Here is a 9,057-nt window from a genome sequence, read left to right on the forward strand (position 1 = left end):
AAATAATTTTGGCACTACCCTCTGGAGGTAGAAAAACATCACATATACATAACATATATCCACAAACATATATAAGCATACAGACGGATGCAAAAGAAACCCCATAGCTTTCATTCCAAAACTTTGAACATGAAACTGGTACCCACTCACGTGGCTAAAGCTATTTACTAATATTTGTGGAGAAGACTTGTAAGATTTGCATTTCCCCCTGACAGATAGTTTTATGGAGGCTGTGGGGTAGATTTTGGACAGGGAACTTCTATAGTAGTCTGTATTTTTAAGTCTTTCTCCCTCCTTTTTTTTTCTTCAGTCTCTGTGGGTAGTGTTTGACTTATCTCCTGGGTGTTTACATTTCCAAGACATAAGATTTACAACTTCAAGGGGACAGAGAAAGAATGCAAGTTTTCTCCTGGGAGTTTTGGGATATATTTTCTTTATTATCAGAAGTTGAGGGTAATTGCAATTTAAATTTTTCCTTTGAATTAGGGGTGGATGGCATGGGCACTGGATCACATCCTCCCTTTGCTCTCCTCACTAGGGGGTCTACCTCTTAGCGTCCTAATCAGGCTTTGTCACAAGCACTCAGACCTTAATCGGCAGTGGCTTGGGTCTTCCTAGTTTTGCAAAAGGGTGCGTTAAGGTGTCTAATGTATTATCTTGCTCCTTGACCTTGCCTGCCAGCCCGAAGCTGGCAGAGTGGTAGACAACCACATGTCCTTCTCTTACCTCAGCTCTTCTTCCAACTTTCTAATTGGAGTTTCAGCTTCTGGTTGCTCATTGGTGCCCAGCCCCGGCCCGCATGGTAGAGGCCAGCCCACTGTGGCAGCCATTTTTCCCTCTGCTGCCCTGTGCTATGGGCAGTCCCTCAAACGAGTGCCTTAAACCAGCTGGTGTTTTGGGGGTGTCCCCAGACTCATGTAGCAGTCCACAAGCATCTAACATATGAGCCAGCCCTTCCCATATGGAGCTCGATGACCAACTTTGGATTTCCCCTGCAGGTGCCTTTTTCCCGAGGCCCATTTCTTGGGCTCACCAGTGTTGGTTAGAACTCCTAGGGGCTTCCCAGATGAAATCTGAAAACAGCCCCCATACACGGAAGACAAGAAGAGACTGAACAAGTGGCAGACCACTCCACATGGGTAAGGTGGCAGGTTTAATGAGCAAGCGAACTTATTTATGAGGCTTGTCTTGGGCGGCCACGTAATGAGTCCATCTCTAACCACCCAACAGCATCTTAAAAGTTTATGTAGAAGCCTTACCTGGTTTTTGCCACGTACACTATTCAGGTGGTCTCAACCACACCCCACTGTGTCAAGGCTGTGTTCTTGGGCAGCTGGTAGCTTAGGGAAGGCAAGCAGAATGCACGTTCCCAAAATGGGAGACGGGGAGGAATCTTCAGTTGTCCAGGCCTGGCTGAGGGGTGAGCTAGTAGTCACGTCCTCTCAATGACCTCCTCCAACACCCAGGTGGGTTAAAGCTCTGGTCAAGTCATTGCCCTTAGGGTTCAGGACAGCCCTCTTCCCCACTCCAAAACATGTCACTTTGGCATATTGGTTATTTTGAGTTACAGGCACTTCTAAAACAGCAGATACAAGAAAGGGCTCTCTGACCTTGTTTTTTCTTTCTGCAAGTGAGAGCTAAAACTCCCATGTGAAATGTGCCTTCTCTGTACCAGGAAGAGGAAAATTCTTATCTCCGGAAACCGGGAGGTAGGGCCCAGAGACTTCTGCACCTTGCTAAAGTAACTCTTATCTTCCTCTAGTCCCTCCACGTATTTTATTTTCCACAATTGCTACTATTTCTTCAACCTAATACACACTCAGGCCTATCCCTTCTTCAGGTCTTCATTTTGTTGTGAGGGCTCCCATAGACATGTACATAAAGTTCATATGCTTTTCTGCTGTTTATCTGTTTTATGTCAGTCCCAGCTGGAAACCCTAAGAGGGTAGAGTAAAACGTTTCCTTCCTCCACATTACAGAGAACAGACAGAAGAATGGAATGCTCTTAATAATGTATTTCAACATGGTTGGTTTTCCCCTTTCCCTGCTCAAAGCACGGCATGAAAGTGTGTGGATCCCCTTAAGTTTTTAACTCTCAAGCTAGTCTACACGGAGCCTCCAGCATTTGTCAACTGCAGTTTAAGGGTCTGCACCAGTGCTAGTTCCTTCTTACTAATGCAGGCTTCTGCTCCTGGGCGGTTGTGATTCTCTATCTGTCTCCACTTTGGGGGCCACTGGTTTGTCCTGTGACCTCAGTTCTCTGTTGCATCTGAGAAGAATTGTTGACTTTCAGCTTATTAAGCTTTTTTCCCGTTGTGGGTGATTACTCACAAGACGGGAGCAATGACTTCCAAGTTTTTCACGTGCTGGACTGGAAGGTGGGAGTTCTCAATTTTTTTTTTTTAAGAGAAAAAAACGCACCCTGTTGCTGAATACCTGGTGACTCTCCTGACACACTTTTCAACCTGATGCCCCTCAGGGCTCTATGCAGGTGTCCATTACTCTGAGGCAATGACCTCCAACGATGTATCTGCAGCCCAGATGCTGTCCTTGGTGCCCTAGCTCCAATGTCCATCTGATTTTGATCTTCCACCTGGACGTCCCACAGGTACCTCAAACCAATGTCCAACTTGAATTCGCCATCTTTCCCCACAAAACCAATCCACAGCCCAGGCTTTCTATCTCACGTGATTGGCATCCACGTGCTCAAGCCGAACATCTAAGCTTCCTTTTAGATACTGCCTCTCCCCACCCTGCAGCACCCATCAGTCACCAGGTTTTGTGGAGATCACGGCCGGCCAGTTTGCCCCCAGCCACCCTGCCGTTGTCTTAGAGCTGCGCTCAGCATCTCTTCCCTGGGTTGTCTCTGGTCGCCTCATCAGACCTTCTCAGCCACCTTCTACTCCTTCCCACTGCTACCAGCAGATCTCCCCCCCAAACATCCATCTGTGTCCCTCCCCTGCATGCAAACCACCATTGGCCCCCAGGTGTGTTCAGGATAAACTCTAAACTGTCTCTTCTGGGTTGCAATTGTATCTCCTGGGTCTCCTGCTCGGTCCTCCAGCTAGAACCCCTTCCCAATTCCCAGAATCTTCTCCACTGAAACTGCTTGCTTGCTTTCTAGAATAGATCACATGCTCTCGCTCACCCATGTGTGAGATGCAGGAAGGCAGGTAGAATATTCCAAGTGAAGGAGACACTGCTCACCTGTCCACCTCCCACCCTTCCTGCCAGGTTCAGTTCAGATGTCATCTCCTCTAGGAGGCTGTCCCTGTCCCCCAGATCAGTGATGTGCTGGCAAAAGTTTAACCACGTGTTCTCCAGGAAGGAACCCATGATTTGTAGCGTTTGCCAATTTCCATGGTGTAAATACTCCCACCATGGCCAGTCTCACCCAACCAATGTGATGTCACTGAACACAAGTCGGAAAGGGATGCTCGCCGTCAGCTCTCTTCAGCAGATCTGAGTTCCCTCCAGCGCACAGCTGGTGGATGACCTTCCTCTGGGCTCGCGTCACAACTTGTATGCCCCTCCATGAAAGTACTGATCACAAGGAGATGTTAAAAAAACAAACCTACCTCGGATGGCCCAAGGGAAGGATAGATCAAAAGCTCAGCTCTCATCCTCACCCAATGCCTTCCTGGCTGTGTGAGCTGAGATAAGTCACCCAGCTTCTCTGAGCCGCAGATTTTTTATCTATAAAATGGTCAAAATAATGTTTTTCCTAAACTTGATTAGGAATGAAATGGATTTAATCACTATAAAATCCTGTTAGAAGTTAGGAGGTCAGTCAAAGGAGTGGGAGGACATTCTGAGGACCAGCAGGAAGAGCGTGGAGAAGCAGGACAGAAAGGATGTGGCCTCTTGGCTGGAGTGAACCTGTGAATCCTTGACTGAAAGGCAGGAGTGAGGGCCACGGTAGGTGAGGATGGGAGGGGTCCGGGAAGGTAGGCTTCGGAGGGGCCGGATCTCATCCTCAGCCCTGGGTGCCTTGGGGAGTTCAGAAAGAAAAATCGGGCCAGATATCCTGGAAACAAGAGACCAGTCAAGAGCTGCTGGGGCGGGGCACAGAGCTAGCCAGGTAAAAGCCCTTTCAGGGGCTGGGGCTAGATTCAGGGAGAGAGGAGGGGTTGGAGGCAAGGGTGTTTGTTTTCTTCCCCAGAGATAGGATGACAACCTTGGGCATCTTAGCTATTAAGCGCAGGAGGCAGGAGGCTGACTAAGCATTGTGGGAAATTCTATGATCCAGCCGAGAATAGGAGAAGGGCTCCATCCCAGGCAAAAGGACTTGATGAAAGAAACCAGTCTATTACATTTGTCCCGGAGAAAGACTTAACTTCTACCCCTCCTTCCGGGGCCCTCTGCTCATCTGCATGGCAAGACTCCAAACCTCTGTGTAATCTAGGACCTTGCTACTCAAAGAGTGGACCTGGGGTTCCCAGCAGCAGCAGCAGCAGTGCCTAGGAGCCTCTTAGAAATGCAGAATCACAGACCCCAGCCCAGACCTGGAGCATCAGAATCTGCATTTTAGCCAGTCTCCCGGGGAGTGCTGTGCAGAGCGAAGCTTGAGAAGTGCTGGCTCACACTCCTCACGACAGGCCCTTGTCCTTGTGGTCCTTGTATGTCTAGGATTGCGAGTGCTCACAAAGGACTGTCATGACTGACAGCTGGCTGCACACGCTGGAAAGGAAAAGACACAGAGGAGGTGAAATTGGTAAGACTTGGTGGTTGATTGGGTCAGGGGTGGGGGGAGATGAGGGCCCAAGAGGGTTGATGCCACTATTTCAAGAGGTTGAAATGGGAACCAGTGACCCCCATGTCGAATGGTAGCTCTGGGAACCTGCAGCTCCTGGAGGGCTAGACGAGGGCTCAGCTTTGGAGGAAGGCCATGTGGGGTGGAGGCCAGACCACATGTGTATGAGACCACCTGGGCCACATGCAGGGCAAGGGAGAGAGTCCTGGAAAAGGGCCCAGGGACACCCGTATGGGAGGGTGGGTTGAGAACAAAGAGTCCTCCACAGGATGACCAGTCAGAGGGGCAGGAGGCCAAGGGCACAGAGAGTTCATGGTCAACTGTCAAATGCCACCAAAGTTAGTCAGCCTGAACCCCTCCCTCCACCCCGCATTGCATTTGCTGATTGAGCTGTTACTGTTAAGGGATCTCAGGGTCAGCCCAGTGGCCCAGGTAGTTGGAGCACCGTGCTCCTAACACCGAGGTCGCTGGTTCGATTCCCACATGGGTCAGTGAGCTGCGCCCTCTACAGCTAAGATTGTGAACAATGGCTCTCCCTGGAGCTGGGCTGCCACGCGTGGGCTGCTGTGTGCTGCCAACTGGCTGCCGTTGAGCTGCTATGAGCAGCCCACCAAAGACTGGCGAATATCAGCCTCACCCACGGGGAGCGCAAGGCTCATAACACCAGCATGGGCCAGGGAGCTGTGTCCTACACAACTAGACTGAGAAACAACGGCTTGAACCGGAGTGGGAGGGAGGCAGAAGAAGGGGGGCAAAAAGAGATCTCAGTTCCCAGAGGTACAACCACAGTTCTGTGGACTCCTTAAAGATCTTCTATCTCGTAAACGAAACTTAGAAATCCAGTTTTTCTTGAGTATTCCAACCTTGATTAAGTCAATTCCCTGTCAACAATTTAAACTGCAATTACAGATTCCTTATGGTTGGATCCGAGAACAGCACCAGTCATAACATTTGTACTTAAAACTCTTCTAAAATGTCACGGCCAGAGGCCATTCATTTCTGCATCCCTTCCAGCCTTGCTTTTGTTTCTTCTCAGGGATTTTGCTGTACTTGTTTTGGTTTCTCCCTCGGGCTTTGGTGGTGGAATTTGGATACCCTCTCATGTTTGTAATAATCTCCCAAAACAAGCTAAGGTCACTCAATCTGGATATTTGACCCTAATCCTTGGCTGGGCCACAGGACTTGGCTGCCTCTGCCAGGGGGATACTTGGCTAGTTAATCAGTTTGGACATTCTCTGTTGAACCTTCCTTCTCCTGGACGCCTGAGGGTGACCCCGTGCTGTGTACCTGAAGGGGCCTCGTTCACCCAGCAGTGTCTGTGGCCTCTGGTGGCTGTGAGTCTGTCCTTTTCCTTGGTGTGGTTCCTGCCCCCACAGGCCCCAGCCTACAGCTGCGAATTTATGCTTTTCTGATTACACAAATAAAGCAAACACGCCTCTCTAATTTGTTAACATCAATAAAAGAAACAAAACACACAGCCCAACTTATTAAGCTGGATACAAATGCAAACACATCATATGACAATCATCTTCTTATAATACAACTCTCTTTAAGTGCTTTATGTTAACTTTTTTCATTACAGCCGTAACCTTTCACAGAGTGAATTTATTCAAATTAACTGTAATTATTTCAATTAATAATTTTTGATGCTCATATTATACAGCCTGGCTAGCATCAGTGAAAACTTTTTTTTTTTAATTTTTATTGGGGAATATTGGGGAACAGTTTGTTTTTCAAGGACCCATCATCTCCAAGTCAAGTCATTTTCACTAAAGTTGTGGAGCGCACAGCTCACTGGCCCTTGGGGGAATCGAACCGGTGACCTTGGTGTTATGAGCACTGCACTCTAACCAACTGAGCCAACCAGCGCCCAGGGAAAACTGTTGATTGTTCCATTGTCTCTTCTTTGCTAAGATTCCTGAGGGTGGCCTTATTTTATGGCCACAACAGGGCATTAGGGCATTAGGGACCATTCTAATTTTCTTTATATGCTCCAAGGAATCCTGGTCTCCTTTAGTGGAGAAGGTTTTAGAGACCAAATATGGGCACTGGGATGCCCATGAGACGGGGGTAGGGGGGCTGGGGAGGTGGGGGGGAGGGCTGAAGTTACTGTGGTTTTGGGGCCACTCTTGTCAGAAACAAAGCTGGAAATACTCCTTTATTTTTAAGGTCAGAAGGTTACAGTAAATTCTTCAGTCTGGTTTTGTTACAAAAGTACACAACATTGTTGTTGTTAATTCTACATTGACAGGATTTGGCCACAGGCGGCAACTGTGAGAAGAGCCCCCATCTTCAGTAGGGGACAGAAAGCAGATGAGGATGGACAGGGCGACTAGGAAGGGAAGGGTGAGAAACAGCAAATGGAGGTGCCTTTTTGGGACTCCTCGCTGAAGGGAAGAGAGAATTGGAGGAGATCACGGTGTGTGTGTGTGTGTGTGTGTGTGTGTACGCGCGTGCGCATGTGTGTTGCGTTTCCTTGTTCTCTTTACTACTAAGATGGGAGAGGCTCCAGCTTGCTTATGGGTGGAGCAGAAAGTGCCAGAAGTTGAGAAGTGTATCAATTAGGGTTTTTCTGTGTACAAGGAAAAAAGAATCTAGCCCATCTGGCTAAACCAAAGTGTATCATGGGGAAGCCCAAGGGCCGATCAGGCAGCCCAGTGGGCACAGAGGCTCCGGGAGGCCCACTGCCCCAGCGTGTCTCTTACGGCTCTATTCTGAGACAGACCCTTCCCTCCTGTGGTGGTGACACCGTGGAGCTCTAGTCTACACACTCCCCACTCATGGTCCAGAAGGAAGAGTGAACACCCAGAGCCCATGCAGGAGAAAGAGGACACATCTCCTTCCCAGTGTCTACAAAAGACCCAGGGTGGCCAGGTGCTGTGTCCCCAGCAACACTTTATGGATGGGTAAACTGAGGCCAGAGCGTGCCCTCTTCCTCCATGCCCTCCCCAACAGCCAGGCCAAATCAGACTAGAAGGAATTTGTTCTTAGAGTCCACTGCAGGCTTGGGGTGAGGAAAACTCAAATTCTAATCTCTGCTCATCTTAACATGCTCTGCGACCTTGGGCAGGTCCCCATCTTGGTTTCAGTTTCCTCATCTGTAAAATCGGGGCGATGACAGCACAACCTCAGAGGCTTGTTGTGAGATTCCTAAGCTGCTAGGAGGCCATTTCTTGCCTGGAGAACCAGGAGGAGCTTGTGTGGTTAAGCCCAAGAGATGGTTCCCAGAAAGAAACCACTTCCTTCTCAATCTCTTTCAGTCCCTCTGCTGAGGTCCAGGAGCAACTCTTCACTAGGTGCTGGCCTGCCTTGAGTACCTCTCTGCACCACCTGTGGCTCTCACTTTATAACAAGGTAAGGGCAGGGGGGAGCTCAGCCCTCACACAGGCAGTGGGCTCCCCAGAGCTTTAGAACATTGTTTTATTCTAATTTTTACTGTTGCCTCCAGTTCTAGGGTAACGGAAGAAGTGTTCTATCTAGGGCAGTAATATAAAGTTTCCTTTTAAAATGCATTTATTGGAATGAAAAAGCCAATAGAAAGAAAAAGTATTGAGAATATTACCGGCAGTGAAAGGACACAGGTTTGTTCATTCCACATCCGTTTGTTGAGTGCCCAGTTACTCTGTTCCAGGTGCTGTTCCTGGAGGGAGACACAGCAGTGAATAAGTCAGCAGGAACCCCTGCCCTGTGGAGTTCGCATTCTAGGGCAGGGGATTGGCAATAAAATAAGTGCATATGTGAAACATAAAGCACGTCCCATGGTGATAAGTGTATGGGGGGAAATCAAGGAGGGAAGGCAGGATGGGCATGTCCAGTTTGAAATAGGGAGATTGGGGAAGCTGACATTGAAGCTTGAACCTGAAGGAGGTAAGGGAGAGAGCTGCGTAAATATCTGGGCAAGGCTGTTCCAGGCAAAGGAGTGGTGAGAGGAAAGGCCCTGGCGGGGGTGAGCGCCAGCAAGGAGACCAGTGTGGCTGGGCAGGGTCCCCCACACAGAAGAAAGGGATGGAGTCAGAGGGAGGCAGGGGAGAGATGTGGCCTGGGTGGTTCTACTACCTGTCATTCCTCTGGTGCTGTTTGGGGGTGGGGGGGAGGCAGGAATAGCAGTGAGAGGAGGACTCAGCCTGGGGAGAGTCTGGTGGCTTGGACCAGGCGTGGAGTGAGAAGCGTGCTTTCCAGAGCCGCGGGACAGCATGACAGCATCAGGGTAAAGAGTGAGGACAGGAGCAGATCAAGAGCTGAGCATGGGGCCAGCGCAACTGTAGAGGCTGGGGAGGAGAGGGGGTCTGCATAGGAGAATGGGG

Source organism: Rhinolophus sinicus, chromosome 1 (assembly GCF_057876585.1).
Source record: "Rhinolophus sinicus isolate RSI-liver-muscle chromosome 1, RSI-T2T, whole genome shotgun sequence".
NCBI lineage: Eukaryota > Metazoa > Chordata > Mammalia > Chiroptera > Rhinolophidae > Rhinolophus > Rhinolophus sinicus.